The sequence below is a fragment of the Pristiophorus japonicus genome, chromosome 20 (assembly GCF_044704955.1).
Source record: "Pristiophorus japonicus isolate sPriJap1 chromosome 20, sPriJap1.hap1, whole genome shotgun sequence".
In the NCBI taxonomy this organism is placed as follows: domain Eukaryota; kingdom Metazoa; phylum Chordata; class Chondrichthyes; family Pristiophoridae; genus Pristiophorus; species Pristiophorus japonicus.
This window is the reverse complement of record NC_091996.1, coordinates 198,080-212,046: the sequence shown is the minus strand read 5'-3', so window position 1 is coordinate 212,046 and position 13,967 is coordinate 198,080.

Genomic DNA, 13,967 nt, shown 5'->3' with positions numbered 1-13,967 from the left:
CATCGTCCATCACCCCACACCATTCATTGTCCATCTCCTCACACCATCCATCATCCATCTCCTCAGACCATCCATCGTCCATCTCTCCTCACACCATCCATCGTCCATCTCCTCACACCATCCATCGTCCATCTCCTCACACCATTCTTCTTCCATCTCCTCACACCATCCATCGTCCATCTCTCCTCACACCATCCATCGTCCATCTCTCCTCACGCCAGACATCGTCCATCTCCTCACACCATCCATCGTCCATCTCCTCACACCATCCATCGTCCATCTCCTCACACCATCCATCGTCCATCTCCTCACACCATCCATCGTCCATCTCCTCACATCATCCATTGTCAATCTCCTCACACCATCCATCGTCCATCTCCTAACACCATCCATCGTCCATCTCCTCACACCATCCATCGTCCATCTCCTCACACCATCCATCGTCCATCTCTCCTCACACCATCCATCGTCCATCTCTCCTCACACCATCCATCGTCCATCTCCTCACACCATCCATCTTCCATCTCTCCTCACAACATCCATCGTCCATCTCTCCTCACACCATCCATCGTCCATCTCTCCTCACACCATCCATCGTCCATCTCTCCTCACACCATCCATCGTCCATCTCCTCACACCATCCATCGTCCATCTCCTCACACCATCCATCGTCCATCTCCTTACACCATTCGACGTCCATCTCTGCTCACACCATCTATCTTCCATCTCTCCTCACACCATCTATTGTCCAACTCTCCTCACACCATCCATCGTCCATCTCCTCACACCATCCATCGTCCATCTCTCCTCACACCATCCATCGTCCATCTCCTCACACCATCCATCGTCCACCTCCTCGCACCTTCCATCTTCCATCTCTCATCGCACCATCCATCGTCCATCTCCTCACACCATCCATCGTCCATCTCTCCTCACACCATCCATCGTCCATCTCCTCACACCATCCATCATCCATCTCCTCACACCATCCATCGTCCACCTCCTCGCACCTTCCATCTTCCATCTCTCATCGCACCATCCATCGTCCATCTCCTCACACCATCCATCGTCCATCTCCTCACACCATCCATCATCCATCTCCTCACATCATCCATCGTCCATCGTTCCGCACACCATCCATCATCCATCTCTCCTCACACCACCCATCGTCCATCTCTCCTCTCACCACCCCTCGTCCATCACTCCTCACACCATCCATCGTCCATCTCTCCTCACACCATCCATCGTCCATCTCCCCTCGCACCATCCATCTTCCATCTCTCCCACACCATCTATCGTCCATCTCCTCACACCATCCATCATCCATCTCCTCACCCCACCCATTTTCCATCTCTCCTCACACCATCCATCGTCCATCTCTCCTCACACCATCCATCGTCCATCTCTCCTCACACCATCCATCGTCCAACTCCCCTCGCACCATCCATCTTCCATCTCTCCCACACCATCTATCGTCCATCTCCTCACACCATCCATCATCCATCTCCTCACCCCACCCATTTTCCATCTCTCCTCACACCATCCATCGTCCATCTCTTCACACCATCCATCGTCCATCTCCTCACATCATCCATCGTCCATCTCCTCACAACAACCATCGTCCATCTCCTCACACCATCCAACGTCCATCTCCTAAAACCATCATTCGTCCATCTCTCCTCACACCATCCATCATCCATCTCCTCACATCATCCATCGTCCATCTCTCCTCACACCATCCATCGTCCATCTCTCATCACACCATCCATCGTCCACCTCCTCAGACCATCCATCGTCCATCTCTCCTCACACCATCCATCGTCCATCTCCTCACATCATCCATCGTCCATCTCTCCTCACACCATCCATCGTCCATCTCTCCTCACACCATCCATCGTCCATCTCTCATCACACCATCCATCGTCCACCTCCTCGCACCTTCCATCTTCCATCTCTCATCGCACCATCCATCGTCCATCTCCTCACACCATCCATCGTCCATCTCTCCTCACACCATCCATCGTCCATCTCCTCACATCATCCATCGTCCATCTCCTCACATCATCCATCGTCCACCTCCTCGCACCTTCCATCTTCCATCTCTCATCGCACCATCCATCGTCCATCTCCTCACACCATCCATCGTCCATCTCTCCTCACACCATCCATCATCCATCTCCTCACATCATCCATCGTCCATCTCTCCTCACACCATCCATCTTCCATCTCTCCCACACCATCTATCGTCCATCTCCTCACACCATCCATCATCCATCTCCTCACCCCACCCATTTTCCATCTCTCCTCACACCATCCATCGTCCATCTCTCCTCACACCATCCATCGTCCATCTCCTCACATCATCCATCGTCCATCTCCTCACAACAACCATCGTCCATCTCCTCACACCATCCATCATCCATCTCCTCACCCCACCCATTTTCCATCTCTCCTCACACCATCCATCGTCCATCTCTCCTCACACTATCCCTCGTCCATCTCTCCTCACACCATCCATCGTCCATCTCCTCACACCATCCATCGTCCATCTCTCCTCACACCATCCAACGTCCATCTCCTAAAACCATCCATCGTCCATCCATCCTCACTCCATCCATCGTCCATCTCCTCACACCATCCATCCATCCTCACACCATCCATCGTCCATCTCCTCACACCATCCATCGTCCATCTCTCCTCACACCATCCATCGTCCATCTCCTCACACCATCCATCGTCCATCTCTCCTCACACCATCCATCGTCCATCTCCTCACACCATCCATCGTCCATCTCTCCTCACACCATCCATCGGCCATCTCTCCTCACACCATCCATCGTCCATCCTCACTCCATCCATCGTCCATCTCCTCACACCATCCATCGTCCATCTCTCCTCACACCATCCATCGGCCATCTCTCCTCACACCATCCATCGTCCATCTCCTCACACCATCCATCATCCATCTCCTCACACCATCCATCGTCCATCTCTCCTCACACCATCCATCTCTCCTCACACCATCCATCGTCCATCTCCTCACACCATCCATCGTCCATCTCCTCACACCATCCTTCGTCCATCTCCTCACACCATCCATCGTCCATCTCCTCACACCATCCATCGTCCATCTCCTCACACCATCCATCGCCCATCTCCTCACCCCACCCATCGTCCATCTCTCCTCACACCATCCATCGTCCATCTCTCCTCACACCATCCATCATCCATCTCCAAGGAAGCAACTAGGGGGGAGGCCATCTTAGACTGTGTGTTGTGTAATGAGAGAGAATTAATTAGCACTTCAGTTGTGCGAGGCCCCTTGGGGAATAGTGACCATAATATGGTGGAATTCTGCATTAGGATGGAGAATGAAACAGTTAATTCAGAGACCATGGTCCAGAACTTAAAGAAGGGAAAATTTGAAGGTATGAGGCGTGAATTAGCTTGGATTGAATGGCGAATGATACTTAAGGGGTTGACTGTGGATGGGTAATGGCAGACATTTAGAGACCGCATGGATGAATAAAAAAGGAATGGTGGATCAACCGTGGCTATCTCGGGAAATCAGGGATAGTATTAAAGCCAAGGAAGTGGCATACAAATTGGCAATAAATAGCAGTGAATCCAGAGACTGGGAGAAATTTCGAATTCAGCAGAGGAGGACAAAGGGTTTGATTAGGACAGGGAAAATGGAGTAGTAGAAGATTGCAGGGAACATTAAGACGGATTGCAAAAGTTTCTATAGATATGTAAAGAGAAAAAGGTTAGCAAAGACAAACGTGGGTCCCCTGCAGTCAGAATTAAGCGAAGTCATAACGGGGATCAAAGAAATGGCGGACCAATTGACCAAGTACTTTGGTTCGGTATTCACTAAGGAGGACACTAACAACCTTGCAGATATAAGAGGGGTCAGAGGGTCTAGTAAGGAGGAGGAACTGCGGGAAATCCTTATTAGTCGGGAATTTGTGTTGGGGAAATTAATGGGATTGAAGACCGATAAATCCCCAGGGCCTGATGGACTGCATCCCAGAGTACTTAAGGAGGTGGCCTTGGAAATAGCGGATGCATTGACAGTCATTTTCCAACATTCCATTGACTCTGGATCAGTTCCTATGGAGTGGAGGGTAGCCAATGTAACCCCACTTTTTAAAAAAGGAGGGAGAGAGAAAACAGGGAATTATAGACCGGTAAGCCTGACATCGGTCGTGGGTAAGATGATGGAATCAATTATTATCATAGCAGCGCATTTGGAAAGAGGTGACCTGATAGGTCCAAGTCAGCATGGATTTATGAAAGGGAAATCATGCTTGACAAACCTTCTAGAATTTTTTGAGGATGTAACTAGTAGAGTGGACAAGGGAGAACCAGTGGATGTTGTGTATTTGGACTTTCAAAAGGCTTTTGACAAGGCCCCACACAAGAGATTAGTGTGCAAAATTAAGGCACATGGTATTGGGGGTAGTGTACTGACGTGGATAGAGAACTGGTTGGCAGACAGGAAGCAAAGAGTGGGAATAAACGGGTCTTTTTCAGAATGGCAGGCAGTGACTAGTGGGGTACCTCAGGGCTCAGTGCTGGGACCCCAGCTATTTACAATATACATTAATGATTTAGACGAAGGAATTGAGTGTAATATCTCCAAGTTTGCAGATGACACTAAGCTGAGTGGTGGTGTGGTCTGTGAGGAGGATGCTATGAGGTTGCAGTGTGACTTGGACAGGTTAGGTGAGTGGGCAAATACATGGCAGATGCAGTATAATGTGAATAAATGTGAGGTTATCCACTTTGGTGGCAAAAACAGGAAGGCAGATTATTATTTGAATGGTGACAGATTAGTAAAAGGGGAGGTGCAAAGAGACCTGGGTGTCATGGTTCATCAATCATTGAAGGTCGGCATGCAGGTACAGCAGGCGGTAAAGAAAGCAAATGGTATGTTGGCCTTCATAGCGAGGGGATTTGAGTACAGGAGCAGAGATGTCTTACTGCAGTTGTACAGGGCCTTAGTGAGGCCTCACCTGAAATATTGTGTGCAGTTTTGGTCTCCTAATCTGAGGAAGGATGTGCTTGCTATTGAGAGAGTGAAGCGAAGGTTCACCAGACTGATTCCCGGGATGGCAGGACTGACATATAAAGAAAGACTGGATCGACTAGGCTTATATTTACTGGAATTTAAAAGAATGAGAGGAGAGCTCATAGAAATTTATAAAATTCTGACGGGACTGGACAGGTTAGATGCAGGAAGAATGTTCCCAATGTTGGGGAAGTCCAGAACCAGGGGTCACAGACTAAAGATAAGGGGTAAGCCATTTAGGACCGAGATGAGGAGAAACTTTTTCACCCAGAGAGTTGTGAACCTGTGGAATTCCCTGCCACAGAACGTTGATGAGTCCAGTTCGTTGGGCATATTCAAAAGGGAGTTAGATGTGGCCCTTATGGCTAAAGGGATCAGGGGGTATGGAGAGAGAGCAGGGGTGGGGTACTGAGGTTGCATGATCTGCCATGATCATATTGAATGGCGGTGCAGGCTCGAAGGGTCGAATGGCCTACTCTTGCACCTATTTTCTATGTTTCTATGATATCTCGCCATCAAAACGCTTTCCTTAGGATTTAGGTGCTCCCGGACCTGTGTACACAATTCTTCGTAGAATTTCTCTGTTGGTTTTGCCGGAGCAAGGAGATTCTTCATGAGACCATAGGTTGTTGCCCCATAGACAGTTAGGAAGATTGCCCTTTGTTTGGCAGCATTCTCGTTCCCTTCCGGCTTGTTGGCCACGAAGTATTGGTCGAGTCTCTCCACAAAGGCCTCCCAATCATCCCCTTCTGAGAACTTCTCCGGGATACCGACTGTTCTTTGCATTTTCGCGCGGTTGTTCCTTACCTCGTCGCCAATTGGTACACTCATAACAATGGATGAAACTGAGTACTGTGTACAATGAGCAAGTGTGTCCTTAGCTCCTTTAATAAGACTCCAGAGTGCAGGTGCCTCGTGGATGGCCTGCTTATATACCGTGCTCCCAAGGGGTGCTGGGATCCCTTGGGACTCCAACAAGTGGGCCCTCTGGTGGTCAGGTGTCATACAGGTTACAAGGAGTTAAATACATAACACTTCCCCCCCTCCCCTTTTTCTCCCCACCGTTACCCCTTCCCCTCCTTGCTCCATGGCGTCTGGCCGAGGAGCTCCTCAGGCGGTGCCTCATTGGGGGGGGGGGGGGGGGGCGGGGGATAAAGGCAGCTGCAGTCGTTGCACGGGTAGGGGAGCGGGGGGTGCCGAGGGGGCAACATTCTCTGATCCAGAAGCAGGATCTTGGTCCTTGCTCTCATCTGTCGTTCGCGGTGGTGGTGTGGAACCTAGGGATGGAGTGCCGGGCACGAGGACCACTGGGAGGCCTGTGCCAGCAGTGTTCCTGGCTATCGCATCCAGGGCCTCTGCCATGCGCGGAACATACTCAGTCGTGGTGGCTAGGTGTCGGGATATGCCTCCCAATGCTTCGATGAGCTGGTCACCAATGTCTAGAGTCCTCCTGGACAAATGTACCATCTCTCCGCTCTCATATGGCGCTCGTGGAACAGGCCTGCCGCATCCACGAGGACTCCATGTGGTCGGCGTCATCCTGGGGACAAATGGGGCGCCCTGTGGAGAGGTGCTTGGAGCTAGCACCTCCAGAGTGGAGGCGGGAATGACCGGAGGACCACTAGATGGCCTTGGGGTGGAATGGCTTCTGGAGCGTGGCAATGCAGGTTCTTCGAAGTCCGCACTCTCAGCCTTCGAGAACAGACCCAATGGATCGACGGGCGACAGTCGGAGCCCCTCAGCACCAGGTGTAGAATCGTCCAGAGAGTCGGGCCCCACGCCCCCATCTTCTGGCCTCTGTGGTCTAGCCTGGGGCTGCACAACATATGCACGACAAAAACACCACCGCTCTCAAAATCATCGCAGACATCACATTTCATCACCATCAACACATTATGGATTGCAATGGTTTTCATTAGGCCAGCATTATTTCTATGACATTTTTAGAAATCATCTATCATATCTGATTGTTCAGATATGAGTGGGTGTGACATCTATAGACTTTACATCACACAATGGTGTAAACTTTACTCACGTGGCATCACTTCAGGGTCTGCAGATACTTCCGTGGCTGTCCGGGGCGCTTCCCCACGAGTGCAAACACTCGCTCCTCCATCTCAGTGATGTCGCTGGGGACTGGTGGCCCCCCACCTGTTCACCTCTGCACGGACCTCATCGTCTCTAGCTTCTTCTGTAAAAGGTGACAGGACGACAGAGCATGAGATCATCGCGTGATATCATTGCTAGGTCCTGTCACAGACACTGATACAACACATAACCGACAGATGTAATCATCGTTATTATGATAATTATCATTCTTTATCTAAAGACATACATCGTGATCGCAGGCTTTGAGTAAAACATTCCCAGTAAAAGTGGAAGACCTCACATCTGCTGATAGTCACTAATGACTGTTACAAATCAAATTATATAAATACATAAGTATATGTAAATCAATGTAATACTTACTCTTGCGGATCCCACAAGGTCGTTCCATCGCTTGCGGCATTGGTTGCCCTCACGCACCTCGTTTGTCGTTGACGAGACCACCTCTGCTATCTCGGTCCATATCCTCTGCTAGGCCTTTGGGGTGGGCTTCCCACGCCCTCCCTGTGTCAAATCAGCCCAGCGTAACCTCCTACATGAGGGAGGCATTTGGCTGATCCGAGAACCTCCTGGCTCTTTTGCGGCCTCCAATGTGCTCCTCTCCCACCTCACTGCTCTCTCCAGCGTCACTCTCCACAGCGTGCTGTGATGCCTCCTCCTCTCCCTCCATTATAGGCAAAATCCGGTCAAATATGTGGCTGGTAACAGATAATTTTTGTTTGCCTACTTGCTGTGAAGCTCTAAACTATCCCTCCTTTCTCCCAAAGCAGCCACGCCACACCCAGCCACGCCTTCAGTCCCTCTGAGCTCCCTCTCTCTCTGTCTCCTCTTTTGCGCATGTCATGATGACCCTTGACCTCCAGAAGCGCGGGAATCGAGCGTTGCCATGCGGTTTGCTAAAGACGGCGACATTTTACGGCAGTAGGTCAGCGAGATTTAATGCTGCCGCCCATATCATATCGCTCGCCGTAACGCCCAATTTAAAAAATGGAAACTAGATGCTTTGAGAATGGCCGAGAAGACAGCGATCTGAAAATCATTTTTTACCGCCCATGCCAGAAATAATGCCCATTTTTGGGCGAAATAAGCAAAAAAGTGGAAAACCTAGCCCCAAATCCCTTTGCAGATGTTTTGTGTCCTCCTCACAACTTGCTTCCCACCATCTGTGTATCATCAGTAAACTTGTCTGCATTATACTCGGTCCCTTCATCCAAGTCATTAATATAGATTGTAAATAGTTGAGGACCCAGCACCGATCCCTGCGGCACCCCACTAGACACTGTTTGCTGAACGGAAAATTACCCATTTATCCCAACTCTCTGATTTCTGTTAGTTAACCAATCCTCTATCCATGCTAATATATTACCCCCAACCCTGTGAACTTTTATCTTGTGCAGTCACCTTTTATGTGGCACCTTATCGAATGACATCTGGAAATCCAAATACACCACATCCACTGGTTCCCCCCTATTCCACCCTGCTCGTTACATCCTCAAAGAATTTCAGCAAATTTGTCAAACATGATTTCCCTTTCATAAAACCATGCTGACTCTGCTTGATTGAATTATGCTTTTCCAAATGTCCCGCTACTGCTTCCTTAATAATGGACTCCAGCATTTTCCCAATGACAGATGTTAGGCTAACTGGTCTATAGTTTTCTGCTTTCTGTCTGCCTCCTTTTTCAAATAGGAGCGTTACATTTGCAATTTTCCAATCTGCTGGGACTGCCCCAGAATCCAGGGAATTTTGGTAGATTACAACCAATGCATCCACTATCCCTGCAGCCACTTCTTTTAAGACCCTAGGATGCAAACCATCAGGTCCAGGGGACTTGTCCACCTTTAGTCCCATTATTTTACCGAGTACTACTTCATTAGTGATAGTGATTGTATTAAGTTCCTCCCTCCCTATAGCCCCTTGATTATCCACTATTGGGATGTTTTTAGTGTCTTCTACTGTGCCATTTCCCTGTTCCCCGTTATTAATTCCCTGGTCTCATCCTCTAGGTGACCAACATTTACTTTAGCCACTCTTTTCCTTTTTAAGTAGCTGTAGAAACTCTTACTATCTGTTTTTATATTTCTTGCTAGTTTACTCTCATACTCTCTCTCTTTAGTGACAGTGATTGTATTACGTTCCTCCCTCCCGAGGGAATCTCACAGATTCCCAATTGGGTGTGATCACGTTTCCCATTCTCTTCGTGGTTGGTTTGAAAGTCTTTGCCGAGAATGATTTCGCTGGGACTGATCCAAGATGGCCTCCATCATCTTGTGAAGGAGTGTGAGGTGGGGATGAAGTTGCCGATTGGGCCTGTTTACTGCAGGATTGCATTCCTCTATCAGCAGCTGTGGAGAATGTATCCTCCTCACACCAGCTGTTTTCAACATTGATGGTCTTGGCTGTTCCGATCCGTGTTCCAGGGTTTTGTACGGGGCCCAACAGGCACATTCCGTCCAAATCTCATCTGTGGCTGGAGAGGCAGGCACATTCCACACACAGAGCTTGCAAATCTGTGGCAGACATGGGACAGGGTCAGCTCGCTGGGTCAGCCTGGCACCGCGTGGGACCTCACGGACTCTGCACCTAATACTTCTCACCAACAGCTCGCTGGACAAACCTCAACTGGCTGTGGGTTTGCTCTCAGCTCTGGACTGCCCAAGAATGTTATTTATATTCATGGGGCCTGGCGATATCCTGATCTGAGGGATGATTAATGCAAGGGTACATGTTCCACTTTAAAGTAAAAAAGAAAGACTAGCATTTCTACAGCGCCATTCACCACATCAGGACTTTATAGCCAATGAAGTACTTTTTAAAGTGCAGTCACTCTTGTAATGTAGGAAACGCGGCAGAAAATGTCTGCACAGCAAGCTCCCATAAACAGCAATGAAATGTTGACCAGAACATCTGTTTATCAGTCATATTGGTTGAAGGTTCCCACTCTGGAGACTTGAGCAAATATTCCAGGCAGACACTCCCAGTGCAGTACTGAGGGAGTGCTGCACTGTCGGAGGGGCAGTACTGAGGGAGTGCCGCACTGTCGGAGGGGCAGTACTGAGGGAGTGCCGCACTGTCAGAGGGGCAGTACTGAGGGAGTGCTGCACTGTCGGAGGGGCAGTACTGAGGGAGCGCCGCACTGTCGGAGGGGCAGTACTGAGGGAGTGCCGCACTGTCGGAGGGGCAGTACTGAGGGAGCGCCGCACTGTTGGAGGGGCAGTACTGAGGGAGTGCCGCACTGTCGGAGGGGCAGTACTGAGGGAGCGCCGCACTGTTGGAGGGGCAGTATTGAGGGAGCGCCGCACTGTTGGAGGGGCAGTACTGAGGGAGTGCTGCACTGTTGGAGGGGCAGTACTGAGGGAGTGCTGCACTGTCGGAGGGGCAGTACTGAGGGAGCGCCGCACTGTTGGAGGGGCAGTACTGAGGGAGCGCTGCACTGTAGGAGGGGCAGTACTGAGGGAGTGCTGCACTGTCGGAGGGGCAGTACTGTGGGAGCGCCGCACTGTTGGAGGGGCAGTACTGAGGGAGCGCTGCACTGTCAGAGGGTCAGTACTGAGGGAGTGCAGCACTGTTGGAGGGGCAGTACTGAGGGAGTGCCACACTGTTGGAGGTACAGTACTGAAGAAGTGCTGCACTGTTGGAGGGGCAGTACTGAGGGAGTGCTGCACTGTCGGAGGGGCAGTACTGAGGGAGCGCTGCACTGTAGGAGGGGCAGTACTGAGGGAGCGCCGCACTGTTGGAGGGGCAGTACTGAGGGAGCGCTGCACTGTCGGAGGGGCAGTACTGAGGGAGCGCCGCACTTTCGGAGGGTCAGTACTGAGGGAGTGCTGCACTGTTGGAGGGGCAGTACTGAGGGAGTGCCGCACTGTTGGAGGGGCAGTACTGAGGGAGTGCCGCACTGTTGGAGGGACAGTACTGAGGAAGTGCTGCACTGTCGGAGGGGATGTCTTTTGGGTGAGACGTTAAACCAAGCCCAGGTGGATGTTAAATATGCCTTAGCTCTATTTTGAAGAAGAACAGGGGCATTATCCTTGGTGTCCCTCAACCAAGATCACTAAAACACATTATCTGGTCATTATCACATTGCTGTTTGTGGGAACTTGCTGTGCAAAAATTGGCTGCCATATTTGCTACATTACAACAGTGACTATACTTCATTGGCTGTAAAGCATTGGGGACACCCTGAGGTGGTGAAATGCACTGTAGAAATGCAAGTCTTTCTTTCTTCCAGTTGGGGTGCAGTTGAATGCCACCATCTCAGCACAATCCCAGCCCTGCACCAGATAGAAAAAGCCATCTGACAACTGAAGAACAACTGGGGATCAGGAGCAGATGGAATCCCCGCTGAGGCTGTAAAGTATGGCGGAGAAGCACCATTGGCACGGATTCATGACCTCATCTCTCTTATCTGGAAGTAGGAGAGCATGCCGGGAGATCTCAGAGATCGTAATCGTGACCATCTTCAAGAAAGGTGACAGGTCTGATTGCGATAATTACAGAAGAGTTTTCCTGCTGTCTGCAACAGGGAAAGTCATTGCAAGAATCTTCCTCAATCTCCTTCTCCCTCTGGCTGAAGAGCTCCACCCAGAGTCGCAATGCGGATTCCGCCCACTAAGGGGCGCAATGGACATGATCTTCACCTCACGACAAATTCAAGAGAAATACAGGGAACAGCACCAACCCTTGTCCATGGCCTTCTTTGACCTCACAAAAGAATTCGACACTGTCAACTGCGAGGGACTATGGAGCGTCCTCCTCAAATTCAGCTGCCCTCAAAAGTTTGTCACCATCCTCCGCCTGCTCCACGACGACATGCAGGCCGTGATCCTGAGCAACGGATCCACCACAGACCCAATCCACATCTGGACCAGGGTCAAGCAAGGCTGTGTCATCGCGCCAACCCTCTTCTCGATCTTCCTTGCTGCAATGCTCCATCTCACCCTCAGTAAGTTCCCCGCTGGAGTGGAGCTAATCTACAGAACAAACATCTCCAGTCCAGATCCAAGGTCATCCCATCCTCTGACATTGCATTACAGTACGCAGACGCACTGCACACACTTAGAGGCTGAACTCCAAGCCATTGTCAACATCTTCACCGAGGCGTACGAGAGCATGGGCATCACACTAAACATCCGTAAGACAAAGGTCCTGCACCCACCTTCCCACCCCACACAGCACTAGGCCCCCGGTCATCAAAGTCCACGGTGCGGCCTTGGACAACGTGGACCATTTTCCATGCCTCGGGAGCCTACTATCAGCAAGGGCAGACATCGATGACGAGGTCCAACACCGCCTCCAGTGCGCTAGCTCAGCTTTCGGTCGCCTGAGGAAAAGAGTGTTCGTAGATCAGGATCTCAAAGCCAGCACCAAGCTCATGGTCTACAGAGCAGCAGTGATACCCGCCCTCCTATATGCTTCAGAGACATGGACTATGTACAGCAGGCACCTCAAAACACTGGAGAAATACCACCAAAGCTGTTTCCGCAAGATCCTACAAATCCACTGACAGGATAGGTACACTAACGTTAGTGTCCTCGATCAGGCCAACATCCCCAGCATTGAAACACTGACCACACTCGATCAGCTCCACTGGGCAGGCCACATCGTCCTCATGCCTGACACAAGACTCCCAAAACAAGCGCTCTACTTGGAGCTCCAACACGGCAAGCGAGCCCTAGGTGGGCAGAGGAAACGCTTCAAGGACACCCTCAAAATCTCCTTGAAAACATCCCCACCGATACCTGGGAATCCCTGGCCCAAGAGCACCCTAAGTGGAGAAAGAGCATCCGAGAGGGCGCTGAGCACCTCGAGTCTCACTGCCGAGAGCAAGCTGAAGCCAGGCATCGACAGCGGAAGGGCCGCATAACAATCCAAGCACCCCACCCATCTGTTCCTTCAACCACCGTCTGCCCCACCTGTGACAGAGACTGTAGCTCATGATTTGGACTCTTCAGTCACCTAAGAACTCATTTTTAATGTGGAAACAAGTCATCCTCGACTCCGAGGGACTGCCTAAGAAGAAGAAGAAGAAGCGAAGGGTTTGAGGAGGTTACAGAGATAGGGAGGGGTGTAGGATTGGAGGAGGTTACAGAGATAGGGAGGGGTGTAGGGCTGGAGGAGATTGCAGAGATAGGGAGGGGTGTAGGGTTGGAGGAGGTTACAGAGATAGGGAGGGGTGTAGGGCTGGAGGAGATTACAGAGATAGGGAGGGGTGTAGGGCTGGAGGAGATTACAGAGATAGGGAGGGGTGTAGGGTTGGAGGAGGTTACAGAGATAGGGAGGGGTGTAGGGTTGGAGGAGGTTACAGAGATAGAGAGGGGTGTAGCGCTGGAGGAGATTGCAGAGATAGGGAGAGGTGTAGGGTTGGAGGAGGTTCCAGAGATAGGGAGGGGTGTAGGGCTGGAGGAGATTACAGAGATAGGGAGGGGTGTAGGGTTGGAGGAGGTTACAGAGATAGGGAGGGGTGTAGGGTTGGAGGAGGTTACAGAAATAGGGAGGGGTGTAGGGCTGGAGGAGATTACAGAGATAGGGAGGGGTGTCGGGTTGGTGGAGGTTACAGAGATAGGGAGGGGTGAGGGCTGGAGGAGATTACAGAGATAAGGAGGGGTGTCGGGTTGGAGGAGGTTACAGAGATAGGGAGAGGTGTAGGGTTGGAGGAGGTTACAGAGATAGGGAGGGGTGTAGGGGCTGGAGGAGGTTACAGAGATGGGAGGGGTGTAGGGACTGGAGGAGGTTACAGAGATAGGGAGGGTTGTAGGTGCTGGAGGAGGTTACAGAGATAGGGAGGGTT